The sequence below is a fragment of the Falco cherrug genome, chromosome 12 (genome assembly GCF_023634085.1).
Source record: "Falco cherrug isolate bFalChe1 chromosome 12, bFalChe1.pri, whole genome shotgun sequence".
NCBI classification, from domain to species: domain Eukaryota; kingdom Metazoa; phylum Chordata; class Aves; order Falconiformes; family Falconidae; genus Falco; species Falco cherrug.
The window spans coordinates 20386447-20399607 of NC_073708.1; the positions used below are offsets into that span (position 1 = coordinate 20386447).

Consider the following 13161-nt stretch of genomic DNA (forward strand, 5'->3'; position numbering starts at 1 on the left):
TCCAACTGCTTGTCTTAAATTAAGACTTGCAAGACTACATGTGAGATCTGTATCTTTACATTAGTTTTTATAACGTTTCGAAGTTTGGTTGCTTGCTTTGATGTTGGTCTATTAATGAGCAGGGGAGCCAAAAGCCAGAAAATAATGTTCACTGGAAATTCTCAAGTCAAAATCTGAAGTAATTGGTTTGTTCTACCCCACATGATTCAATATCCTGATTCCCCCAACTACCAGCTCCCTGAGCTATCTGAACGTCTATGCTTTTTTGCTGTTGCCAACACATAGTAACCCACAGTGATTGAAAATGGCAGCTGAAGTGCTGCTGCAGCACATTAATTTTTCTCTAAGTGGTCCAATTTTGTCATCTGGATGTTGAAAATCTTCTTTCCACTAAATGTTTTTTATATATACCTTTAGAGATTTGTCGAATTTGAGGTTGCCATCATACAAACCGAAAAGCAACATTTGCAAGACAATTTTTAGATTATCCCTAATAGCTGAAAGAAAGCACCTTCTTTATAGCACTCTACATTCAAAGCACACTAGTTAACAGTAACTTAAGTGTGATAATGGCAATTACATCAATATGTTCCTTTTATACCACCAAAAGGTACTACTTCAGACAGCTGAAGACATTAGGTAAATAAACTGCTGGAAATTACCTGGAAAGTAATGACACACGATTTTAGGACCACTAAAAAAATGGTCGTGTCCACTTAAGAACAACAGAAATCTATAAAAGTTATTTAATTAACTGCACGGGGTTTTGCCAAGACATACCATATACACTCAGTTCTTTCATTAAATGAAAGGAAATTGAAGCATGAGTGAAGACGACCTACTCTAAAGGCACATCACTTTCATGGCTTAGAAAAAGCCACCACACACACACCCCAAACCATCAAATGAAGAACCGGAAGAAAAAAAACAAACAAAAAACCCCAAAAAGATAAACAGACCAAACACTACATACCAAGCACTTAAACCAACTTTTTAAAAACACAAAATTTATGTTTTAGTACCTGCATCATTCAAGTAAAAGGTTTGGAAGGACAGCATTGGCAAGGAAGGGATAGAAAGTTCTTTTTTTTGCCCGAGATATACACCAGAACACAGTCCCCAAGAAACATCTGGTCCCTGGAAAAGGTCCCAACTTATTGACAGGTAAGTGGATTTTGCTTGGCTTTTGGGTTGCCAGATTATGAACACTGATTTGCAAAGCTAATAAAAGGGCAGGCCGGGCCACATCCCCTTTCAGGCTCAAGGAAATAGTAACAAAAGACTAAAAACCTGCAAATACGTAGTCGTGTAAAACAACTTACAATGGAATAGATGTTCTACACAGCCACCAGAACAGCACTCCATACTTGGTTTCAAATTGTTTATTACAGGGTAATACTAACCGCAAATTAGGTTATCTTTGTAAACACTCTATCCCTGATTAAATGAGATTACAAGAATCACTCATTTTCACTTTTTTTCTAGAACAGAAAGGACATGGAAGCATATGGCCGCTGGCGTTCAAAACTTCTTCTACAACTCTCCATAAAAATATCTATTATTCCAGCCTACCCACCCATGAAGGAGGGAAGCGTATTTGTTTCAAAGGTCTGGAATCGATAGGTCTTTCATTACAAGATTGCATTTGTTTTCCGAAGTAATTAGAAGGTGCTCCCCACCCAGCCCCCGCACAGCACCGTGCGGGCCGTGCCCAGCGCGCTGGCGCGGGGGAAGGGGCTTCCCAAGCCCCCCTGGCGAGGGGAGGGGGGCGGCAGGAGCCACGCAGCCCTGCCCGGCGGAAAAGGTCACTTTTTCCCCTCGGAACAAGCCATTAATCAATGGAGTGTAATTGTCCCAGCGCTCGCAAGGGCTCTGCAGCGATGGGACCTTGTTTTTCGCTCGCACAATTGCCAAACAGCGAAAGTTGAGAAACATAGCCCGCATCCACCTCCCCATTTTACCCCTTTACAATTCCCTCTGCCCTTTGGGCCTCTGCTGGGAAGCAAATGGAAGACAAGCTGAAGTTTTCTCAATTGAGCCGGAGCCGAGAAACCTTTGATATGCTAATACCCTCCTTCAAACGGTAAGAATTCACACTTGCATTAATTCAAACAATTTCTGCGGAATGATGCGAAATGGCACCTCTTTTCGTGGCAAAGCAACAAAAGGAGGGAGCCGGGGCGTCTGAGGAAACCAAACAGCGGAACATTTGTTGTGCGCCCCCCCACACCCCACCCCGCACCGGGCAGCGCCGTGCCGGGAGACCCGCACCTGAGCACCGGCGGGTCCCGGTGCGACAAGCCACCGTCGAAGCCCAGCAGTGCTAGCGCAGACTAACAAGGAGATGTTATTTTTAGAGCCAGACACAGCAACTGAGGCTCATGACACACTCTTGTTTTCTGTCTCCAGATGGCCCCAGATTTCTACATGTGAAAATAAATAGAGATAAAATTAAAAAAAAAAAAAAAAAAAAAAAAGTTGTTCTCACTCCGCAGCCGACAAAGGGCAATTTACTGCTCTCCCCGAGGCCACCCCCCGCCCCGCACAGGCCGGTGGGCAGCCGCGGGGCCGAGTTACAAAAATAAACCCGCAACAGGTAATTATTTACCGAACGGATGCAACTTTCCCCGCTGCGCACTGCGCGCCGGGGAGCGCCGCGCCGAGCCGAGCGGCGGCCGGGCCTGCTCCGCGGGTCACCCCGGCCCCAAGGCGGGGCGGGCAGCGGCCGGGGGCCGCACAGACCCGCCGCGGCTGCCGCAGGCCCCTCCGCAGGGGTGGGGGTGGGGGGGCGGCCTGCGGGGGGGCGGCTCCGCGCGGGCGGACAGCGGCCGTGCGGGTCGGCGGCGCCGCGCTGCTGCCGCCCCAGGGCCGCGGCCTCGGCGAGGGGCGCGCCCCGGCTCCGGCGGGGGCCGGCGGGCGAGCGGGGGTGGGCAGAGGCCTCGGGCACCGGCAGACAAGGCAGACCCCGAAGTAAGCGTTTCCCCGCCGGCGGCTCGGTGGCGACCGGCCGAAGTGGGGAGCGGGCGCCGTACGAAACGAGCGGCGCGGCTGCAGCGCGGGGCTCCGCTTACCTCTGTCTGGGAGCCGAAGGCGGGCCGGGATCTCTCGCCCCGGCGGGACCCGGGAGCCGGGTGACCCCGCCGAGCTCAGGGCTGCGGGGGAGCGCGGCGGAGTTAGTCCCGGGGCTCCGGCGGCGGAGCGGGGAGCGGGCGGGCGAGCGCCGGGCTCGGGCGGGGAGCGGGCGGCAGCTGGCTCTGCGGCGCGGCGGGCCGGGGCAGCGCAGACCAGAAGGCGGCTTCTCCTCCAAGCAGCCAGCCGGGAGGCTTCTCTGGGGCTAAGTCAACATTTTCCTGCAGTTTCCGACACTCCGCTCCGCACGAAACGCACGATGCAGCCAGGCTCCCGCCCGCACGCACGAAAATAATAAATTAAATTTAAAAAAAAACGAAATGGAGGGGACGACGGGCGCAGCGCGCAGTGTGTGCCCAGCCTTCGGAGTCCTTTCTGTGCAACGATCGGGAGGCGATGCCAGCAGCGGGAGTAGCGGGGAACAACTCGAAAATGTTACAATGGACCCCCCCTCCTCTGTGTCTCTGTCGCTCGCACCGACTAGATTTACATCTCCCGGGATGACATTCTGGCCTCTGGCGGGGTGCGGGTCCGGCCCCTCCTCGGATTTTCTCCTCTTCCTCCCGGTGCTGCTGCCCCGCCAGCGACTGGAGGCCGGCCGCTGAGCTAGTAACGCGCGCAGCAATGGGAAAAACGCAATACATACACACACACAAAAAAAAAAAAATCCCAATGAATTGTATCGCAGCCTCCTTTTTGCTCATGCACCTCTCCGTGTGTGACTGGGGATTGCGAAGTCCTGACACAGACTCTCCGCCGGCGCTGAACTGGAGTCACCTCCAGCCTCCTCCCCCTCCAATCTCCACCCCCTCTCCCTCCGCTCCCCACCCCTGGGCTCAGCTAATCATATAAACATATTATCACGTAGAGCAGCACCGACGAAGGACAATTTTTCCTCCCCCCCCCCCCCCCCCCCCCGCGCACCCTCCTCCCTTTCTTCCAGCTGGGGGGGTGAAGGCTAACAGCAAACGCCCGGCCGCTCGGCACCACAGGCCGAGCCGATGGGCTGCGCGCCAGCGCTGCCCGCTCCCCGCTCCATCGCCGCGGCTGCCGCGGGGCGCGCACCGACGCGGAGCCGCCCGCCCGCCGCCGCGGAGCCGCCGGGCGCCCCTGCCCGGCGCCTCGGGCCCCGGCGCTCGCCGGGCCTGGGGCCTCGGGCCTGCCGCCCCCCCTCACGCTTCCCGGCGGCTGCCGGCGCGCCGCAGGCCGGCAGGCGTCTCCGCGGCACTTTCTCCTTGGCCGTACCCTGCCGCGCCACCGCGCACCGCCACCGCGCACCCCAACTTGTGCGCCGGGCCCTGCTCAGGTGCTGCCGGGCCGGGCCAACGCGCTGCACCCACCGTGCGTGCTCCCCCCCGGCGTCTGCACCCAAAAATAATTCACCGGGCGGCGCGCCCAGCGGGCCAGAGCAGGCGAGGGGCGGGAGGCAGGGGGCTCCCGGCTCCCCGAGGCTTCCAGGGCTCTTTCGGCCCCTTCCCCGCCTTTCCCCGCACGGAGGCTGCCCGGCGCCCACCTGCCCAGCCACCTCCTTGCGCCGCTCCGCCCGCCCGCCCGCAGCAGCCGGCAGGGACGGCGCTGCTAAGCACCGCGCTGCGCTGGGGAAAGCGTGTCAGGACAGGGTAAACGGCACTTGGAAACGATTTAAAGGATACTGAGTTGACTCATTCCTGCGCTCAGATACAAAACGCAGAGTAGTAGCGCTGTTGCGTTTCTTTGCAAAAATCTGCTCTTAGAAACCAAGGTTTGGGACTGTTGGCAGGCTTTTTCGGTCTGTTCCTCCGCCCCCCCCCCCCCCCCCCCCCGTGTTGATGCAAAATACTGAGGATCCGCGCTGACCTTTCAGGCTTCGCAACATGCCCAGTCCCCAGCTCTCAAGGTCAGGCAGAAGCAGCTGGGCATTAGGCAGGGCCGGTGGGCGCGGCGGGCGGGGGCGCGGCCGGGGCGAGGGCCGGGCTGCGCGGCCGCGGGGAGGGACCGAGGTGCGGCCCCGGCCTGGCAGCGCCCCCCTGCCCCCGCCGCCCTTTGGGGCTTTTTTTAGCCGCCCCCTCCCTCCCCTGGCTGCGGCGCTGGGATGAAATCCGCTGGGCTGCGCCTGCCCGCAGCGTGGCACGCACGGCAGGGGACCAATGGGGCCCCATCGGCTCTGCCGGGTCCAAAGCACGTTGGCGATTCGGCTCGGATCCCCCACACCACTGCAGGAAATCGGGATCGTTGCCTTTGTTAATGGCAAAGATTTACTTTTTAACATAATTACCTCGACTGCTCTGCATACCTGTGCAATTAACGTTCCTGCTTAGCAAAATGCAATGTGTATGAAGAGGGACGTGACACGGTTAAAAGGAAACTGGATCTATCAGCCCTTGCGACCTGAAGTGTTAGTGGGGAGGATAGCCTTGGCCCAGGCCTCTGTGAGAGCACATTAAACTTTCAACAGCACTAGCAATAATCCCAGGGATTAGTACTGAAAAATCACCGCAAAATGGGCATGCCATAGCCTCACTGACCTTCCCCGCTGACCGTGCCTGTGGAGGGGACCGGGAATGGGGAGAGCACTCCCAGGCTTGTGGGCCCGGAGAGGTTGCTCGGCCATGGCGGGCGGCGCATCTTCCTGGGGCTGCTGTCAGTGGGGTTAAACCTGCACGCTGCCTGGCAGCCACGCTCAGCATGCCAGGGCAGGAGATCCTGTGTCCCTGTGATAGTTTGTACCTACTATATATAGTTAAAATATAGGTTACTGTGAGAGCAAAATGTAGAAAAGAGCAGGTTCTCTATTTTCTCCCTAGTTCTTTAAGTCCTTTGTGTACCCCTAGTATAGCTAACTGCCCTGTCTTACTGAAAATATCCTCATAAATATCTCTATAAACCCTTAATAACCTCTTACGCATTTCTAATGGAATTAAATCATACAGGTATTTTAATGTGTTATATTAGAAACTGATTTTCATTGAAAGGGTTGGATGCATCTGTTATGGAAACATGCTTCTTTAAAAGAGGGTCACAGAAATAGAAAGACATACATATTGATTGGCTATCATTTTACCAGAGTTTTAAAACATATCATTAACAAATCCTACTTTTTTCTTTTTTTTTTTTTTAATGTCACATAAATGTAATTGCAGATAAGCAGTGATAGCCTGGAAGTAACAGCCTTTTGCTTAGTTGATGAGAGCAGGGTTTAGCCACAAAACAGTTGAGAGTACAAGAATTACATAGGGTTGGCAGTTTCCCTTTGAGAGGGTGTGAGAGAGAGGAATTCTTCTATTTCGAGCAAAATGTCTGTTGGTTTCTGTAGAAATTTTTTACCCACAAAAAGATTGAAAAGAACTGCAGAACTAGGCCTTGTGTTAATATTTGCTGAAGTGGAAGTGAATTCACCTATGTGGATTCAACGGCAGGACTGAGGTTTATTTTCCCCCTTTTCATCAAAAACTTCTGGAATCATATTTCTTTCTACATGCAGAAATTGAGTTTTACAACTGTAAGTTTTACAGCTCCAAGTTGTAAAACTGATTTTTAAACAATTGGGAAAAATGCAGACAGAGACCTTTCAGCCATTGTTTCGAAAACACATGCTCCCATTAATTCTCATTAAATGTGGATTAAGATATGAGAATACCTGGCAGAGGTGTATGTTACTTTGGCAAGTAAAATAGTATTATTCAAGTGATTAATTTTGCTTCACATGAAACAGCATCTGTTTCTTTAGAACAGGAAAATTGTAGACACATACACCCATGGCATACTTGAATCTCATCCTTTAGTTTTTACCCGGCCACAATTATTGCAAGATTTGCATATTAATACATAAAAAAGAATTATAACAAATCAAGTTTCTTTTCACCATTAAAGCTGCCTATTTACTTTTTGCCATATCCCTATAAAATGTGTATCTCATTCCATACATACTCCCCAAGTAAGTACAGACAAGTAGATTTTCCTTTAAAACCTTGCTTTGCTGCAACAGTGCAAAATAGCTAGCTTGAAAACACTGTGAGAACTCTTATAAGCTTAGCAAAATAATTTGATAGTATTTTATTTGACCCTTTTACTAATGTTAAATTTTTGTTTTCATGTATGTTCTGTGTATTGCTCTCAAATTGCTTTGGTGAAACTGCTGGATCATGTCCTTGAAAAAATAAAAGCAAATTCATAGTAAATTTTTAAATAATCACAAGAACTGTGTATCAATTAGCATTTCTAGGGCCAACATGTAGGACACTGAGAACTGGAAAAAATTTCACTGTCAGCTTGTACTTGAAGAAGATGCATCTGATAAAGATGATTTAACTTGCAGAAAAAAATTGGCCAAATTATGAAGTCTGTAATACAAACTTGCAGACTCAACTAGAGGTTTTCTGCCATAGAATTGCAGTTTACATCTGCCTATTTTTAAAAAGGTTAATTTAAAACGTTTAAATATCTTGATAAATAATATTTTGTATTGCCGTAAGTGTCAGTTCTCCCATGAGAAATGGTTTACACAGATTTTATGCAACCTATTTCTTTATTACTGGAGTTTTATGACTGAACTTTAAATACTAGCAACTGACATTTCCTCCCTATCTGTGCATACCCTGTTGAATAGCGTATCAATGAACTTATAATTAGATATTAGTTGTAATGTTGTTAGACATAATGTTAGCAAAGACTGACAGAAGAGGTTGTATGTATGTAGTGCAGTAGCATCAGCTAAAGTTGGTGTGATATAAAGATGCGGTTTAATTGGTACAGCATAAAGACATGGGGGTTTTTCCATGGTACGTGGAAAAGTAACAAAACATTACATGATTTTACCATTTCAACACAAAACTGAAAAGTCAAAATTTTGGGTTTTTTTATTTAGGAAAACCCCCAATTAATTTTGTGGACAAATTTATATAAATAAAGTGTGAATGATACAACCCATAAAAGAAAATATCCAGTGTATTGTCTTAAAAGTTTGGAAAAATATCTTGACAATTACCAGTCTTTTAAACTAAGTAATTGATTTTAGTGTCGCTTGGGAAAAAAATGAAACCCATCAATAAAAGAAGAGAATTCTGCAGCTGTTCCTAACAAATAAATGTAACATGAATTTGCATTTTACATAGTTTACTTCAGTAATCAGTTTTAATAACTCATAATCTATATCATTATTTAAGAAATGACAAAATCACTGTCTTACTCATAACACTTGGTAATTGTTTTTAAAAATAAATTCTACACATGACTAAGGAAACACCCATTTCCATTTGCTTTATGTTAAATCAACATCTAACCACTCATGGTGATTTCATTCAAAGAAAACAGAAGGAACACATTAGCTGTGTGGTTAAAGAGATTGATGGGCTTCAAAGATTTTAACCATGGATGGTTTTTTCCCAACTGTAGAAACTCATGTTTTTAATTTAAATAGCTTCAAGAAAATGAAGATAATTTCATTCAACAAAGCTGTTGTTTCTTGTTTCTTAGACAGAAATTAATTTGATTTTGGTTAATTAAGTAACATTAGAAACAACCTTGTTCAGAGAAAATGCAGCTAGGAAACAAGAGCATGCGTATGCCATATTAGCTAGGTATTCTGAAACAGAATTGTATCATGCTAATAAATTTTGTATAAAATTAATAAACTATTTTTTAAAATTATAATTAATAATTTTAAGAGATCAATGTGATTTTTACCAGTGACTTTAGATACAGGTTTTTATGTTCATGCTAAGACACTGCAGTTGCCTTTCTACTCTGAAAAGTGAATCTGGGGGAGCTTCAATAACGCTGGAGCTCAGTGTTGTTGAAGAAGTACATTCCTTACTTTGGGCTTTGGGTATTTATGGGTGTATGCTGGTGGAGAAAAGTTTACAGTTTAGTGCTGCAGGCATTTATAAAGGCCAAAGAGTTTTCAAGATTGAGCTGTTAGGAGTCACGTAGCAGAACACGTTTAAAAAGAGACGAGTACAATTCCCTGTTTTCATATGAAAAGCTCAGCACAGAAGCTGAAACGATCATACCAGAAAAGGAACTGCAGTGCTGAGCTTTTGGGGAAAGAGATATGTCATGAGATCCCAATTCTCCAAATAGTTTTGCACATTTCTAGGTTCCCTTTTCTCCAACTGCTGTATCTGCATAGGCATTACTTCTGCATTTCGGCAGCAAATGTTTTTTAAGGAAAGAAGCAAAGCTCAAGAGAATAGTAACAAATTAAATAGATTTTTCTATTTAAAATAAATGTAATTTTGCCTGGCAGGTAGGGAGGTCCTTCTCCTCCTCCCCCTTACACAACTATATTACACAATTTTGCTATGACTTTGCTAAATCTCTGTATCTCTTTCACCTGGTAATTTGCAGCCAGAGAAGTACCCGATATCTCAGACTGGCATATTTGGAGGTCACTGTGTATTCTCACCACCTCTCCTCAGCTCTTGCTACACAGCTGCTTGATATAACATAATGGGAGAAAGACCGGGTGTCTACACTAAACCCCTATACCTCCTATGATTTCCTTTATCAAACTCCAGTTGCAGATCTAGAACTTATACTCATTAGCTTGCTTTTAACTATAATATTACCCAGGTCCTTGGCCACTCTTCTGTTGTTTGTGTGCCGCAAACTGGAAGGTGATGCAAAACAGATGAACAGAAAATGGAGAATTCAAAGGCAAACCATTGTATTTGCAAGTATGAATCCATGAAGGCTTTTCGTTTCTTACCCAAGCATCTAATACAATCGTCCTAGGCACTATTAAAATCCATGTCCTTGATGACATAGGCTAAGATTTAAAGAGATATTAATCTTTATCTGCACAGCTGTACAAACTCATAAAGACTTAGATGCCTACGTTGGGGGTGAGGTTAAATTTACTTTTTTGAGAAGTTATGGGATAAAATACATCAAATTCTTGGACCACCAACCAGAACACAGGCCTCCCCATTCCAATTGATTGCCCAAATCATTGAGCTACAGAGTTGTATTCCCTCTGGTGCTCTCTCTTTCTAGCCCAGTGAATCCTGAATAATTTTCTGCGGGGTGTATGAGTTTAGCAGAAGTGGAGAGTATCTCCATCTCCAGTCAGGCTGTGGGTTAGAGAACTGTTTAGCTGGGGAGAAATACACGTTTGAATCCTTTCAGGCAGAGGAGAGAACTGATCTTGTTTCACACACTTTGGACAAGTCTCTTAACTGCTTGTTGTAGAATAAAGCTACACCTTCAAAAGAAAGTGGTGATTACCACTGGGTTTAGTGACAGGCTAACTGTGTTGTTGCGTGTCAGGTGCCCTTACAGTATGACTGTCACTTTCAACTGCTCAGCTTTGTTTTACAGCTCATTGGCAATGATGTTGGTGCAGAGCTCCTTAGTCTGGTTTATCTTGACTAAAGCAATATTTGGCATGATGAGCATTACCACTGTAGGAAAATTTAATGTAAAAACATGGAAGTGCCTTTTGAACAGAGGCATCTTCCCCAGGTAGGCAGCATTGAAACAGGGTTTTTTCAACTTAAGAGCTTAAATTCCTTCCGTGTTTCTCTTTAGGAGTCTTGTTGTTGGAATTCTGTACGATGCCTACATGAAAATCTGGTCCATAGTCACAATAATCAAGTTCAGAGATACGGTAGTAGGTTATGAACCAGAAAGAACAGGGTGCTCATGATCAATCAATCAGGAACAGAAAAGAATCTCCCACTGGGACTTCCACACGTCATGATTGTAACTTTCAAATTCCCTTATCAAATGGCAAGGCGTGAGAGCCATATTTGCTTCCAAACTTGCATATTTCAGTTCCCATTTACTGTTTTCCCAGTGTGCTACTAGGTGTTAATCTGTAAGAATAAGTGGGGTTTTTTGTCATTTTCTTTTTTAATTTAGAATACTCAATTGGTACCTTTAATCAAGACAACGTATAAGTTGTGCTTTTTGTACAATTCATCTGGTTCTGCTTCTCAGTTTCCCATCCAACTCTGGAAGTGCTCATAACCTGAGTTGATTGGTTATACTTGCTTTGATTTTGTTTTGGAGTTTAAACCAAGGACTTGGTCCCTTATATTTTTTTATAAGAATGTATTTTTGCCTCTTGGTACTGATTGCCATTGAAATGCCGACAGTTATGTGATTGGCTCCCTCTGGAGCAGATACCAGAGATGCATCATGGATCACTGGTCAGAGGGCCTAGAAACAGCAGCAAATTCAGTCTCCCCCCCTCCCCACCAACTCTTAACATCAGCACTGCTTTGCAATCCATCTCAGCTGGCATGGGCAGAGCATGGAGGGGCATACCCAGATTTGTTTCCAGGCTCACATCTTCTAGTTCACATTTTGTCATGCTTGTGTTACATGCCAGGTGTAACTCTGGCAGCTGTAAGAACAGTCATTTTCCTTCACTGAAACTGCATATAAAAGCCTCTGTTTCAGTAATGATTTGTTATACATTACAAACACCTGCAGCACATGGGAATTAATATCACTAAAGTATAGGGATCAAAGATATTCCACCTTTTTTTCTTTAATTAAACGATCATTTACTTCTGACAGACCTCAATGTTTTTGACAAATAGTATTTGAATCTGATTGAAGGTATGGTTACGCCTTTGTAAAAACACTGCAGTCAGAGAATGATATTACTACCATACTCCTGTTGTGAGGAACATCGATTGACTGCTTAGTACTACTGCTAATTATAAATATTAAAATACAGTCAATAATTAATTAGGATGCTATTCCCTACCTTACTATGAGCACTGGCTACTGTTTGTTGAATAATCAGCACCAAAATATGATCTTTTCATATTCTATCTGGTAAATCATAGTACTACATTTAATATATCCTTAAGACAACACACTTAAGCTTTTACTGCATGTTTGGAAAGCAAAGTGATAACTCCTTATGCATTTACACAGGAATGGGAGAATTTCCTGCATATGCAACCACCGAATCTTACAGAAGAATAAACCGTAAATGTGCACTGTACCATTGAGGTGCCCAATTTGGCCTTTCTGTTTTCTTTTCCCGTCACCTCTCTATATTGCTACATTGGTTTAATTTGCTTTCTTTAGAATTTTTGTTGATACTAAAATTAATGTGCAAATTCCCTATCAGTTGTATATATTAATGTAATTCCTCTCTCAAATACAGCTCATTGAAATTAGCACTGGTAAAAGGTGAGATACATATTCATACAGTCATTTCCATAAATCCCATTCAGCTTTATGCACCCTAAGCTTTAATGCAAAGCATCTACTACTGCAGGTAATTTTAGCACAAGCAAAACAGCTCTTAAGTGACATCTGACTTCCCAAAGACTGGAAGTCTTTTTAATAAACAGATTATTGGAAGAGAAAAAAATTCTATAATAAATTACATTTTTGACATTGTAATTTTTATGAATAAAGATTTACTTTAAATATTCTGCATATCTTAACTTCACTACTTAGTGCAACCCAGTTTTGAGTTTTCAAGGAATTTATTGGTCAAAATTTATCACCTTAGAGTCCATTATCATAGTAAACCTTACAAATTAGACCTTTTATTACAGTGCTGAAGTTGGCAGACCAACTCCATTCTGCCTTGCAACTGAATTCAACTATGTTTTCAAAAAGATTAGTAAATATATGGTAATAGATTTGTTTCCTTTGGGGAAACTAGTGTGTTTACAACCAAAAGTTGAAAACAGTGATGCATTTCTCCAACAAATCGCACACAATTGGTTCTTTGCAAGTCCTATAAATTGTGCATGATGCCAAATTTATGATACAGTGTAATATAGTATAGTGTATTAATCTGTTAATAAACTAAACTTATCAACAAGAATTATAGAAGGAAGCAACTTATAGTGTACACCCTGGACCAAAAAGTAAATTTTATTAAAAAACCTATATACTGAAAACTGATCTATGCAGCACAACATTTTTATCAGTTCTAGTGACAAAAATATCTTTAAAATAGGTTGTAATATGCATATTAAGCCTAATTATTTACTTGGATTATACAACGCTAGCTATAACAGAAGCCATTAGGTCAATATCTGTATAGGTTTGGGAAATTAAGGCATCATCTATTCCTTG

At 44.8% G+C, this 13161-nt stretch overlaps 1 protein-coding gene across 16 annotated transcripts in view; it reads right to left on the reverse strand.

Annotated features, from left to right (window-relative positions):
* ADGRL2 (adhesion G protein-coupled receptor L2) overlaps positions 1–13161 on the reverse strand; it is a 394069-nt gene that overhangs the window by 156768 nt on the left and 224140 nt on the right. For 6 of the 16 annotated variants that reach the window (XM_055724263.1, XM_055724262.1, XM_055724260.1 and 3 more), the window contains exon 1: positions 3072–3863. The exons of 1 other annotated variant lie outside the window; for it this stretch is intronic. The gene's annotated coding sequence lies outside the window, so the exon portion shown is untranslated. Of the gene's footprint in view, positions 1–3071; positions 3865–4965; positions 4981–13161 lie in introns of those variants that run through there. 9 more of the 16 variants (XM_055724265.1, XM_055724264.1, XM_055724267.1 and 6 more) reach the window with 4 other exon arrangements.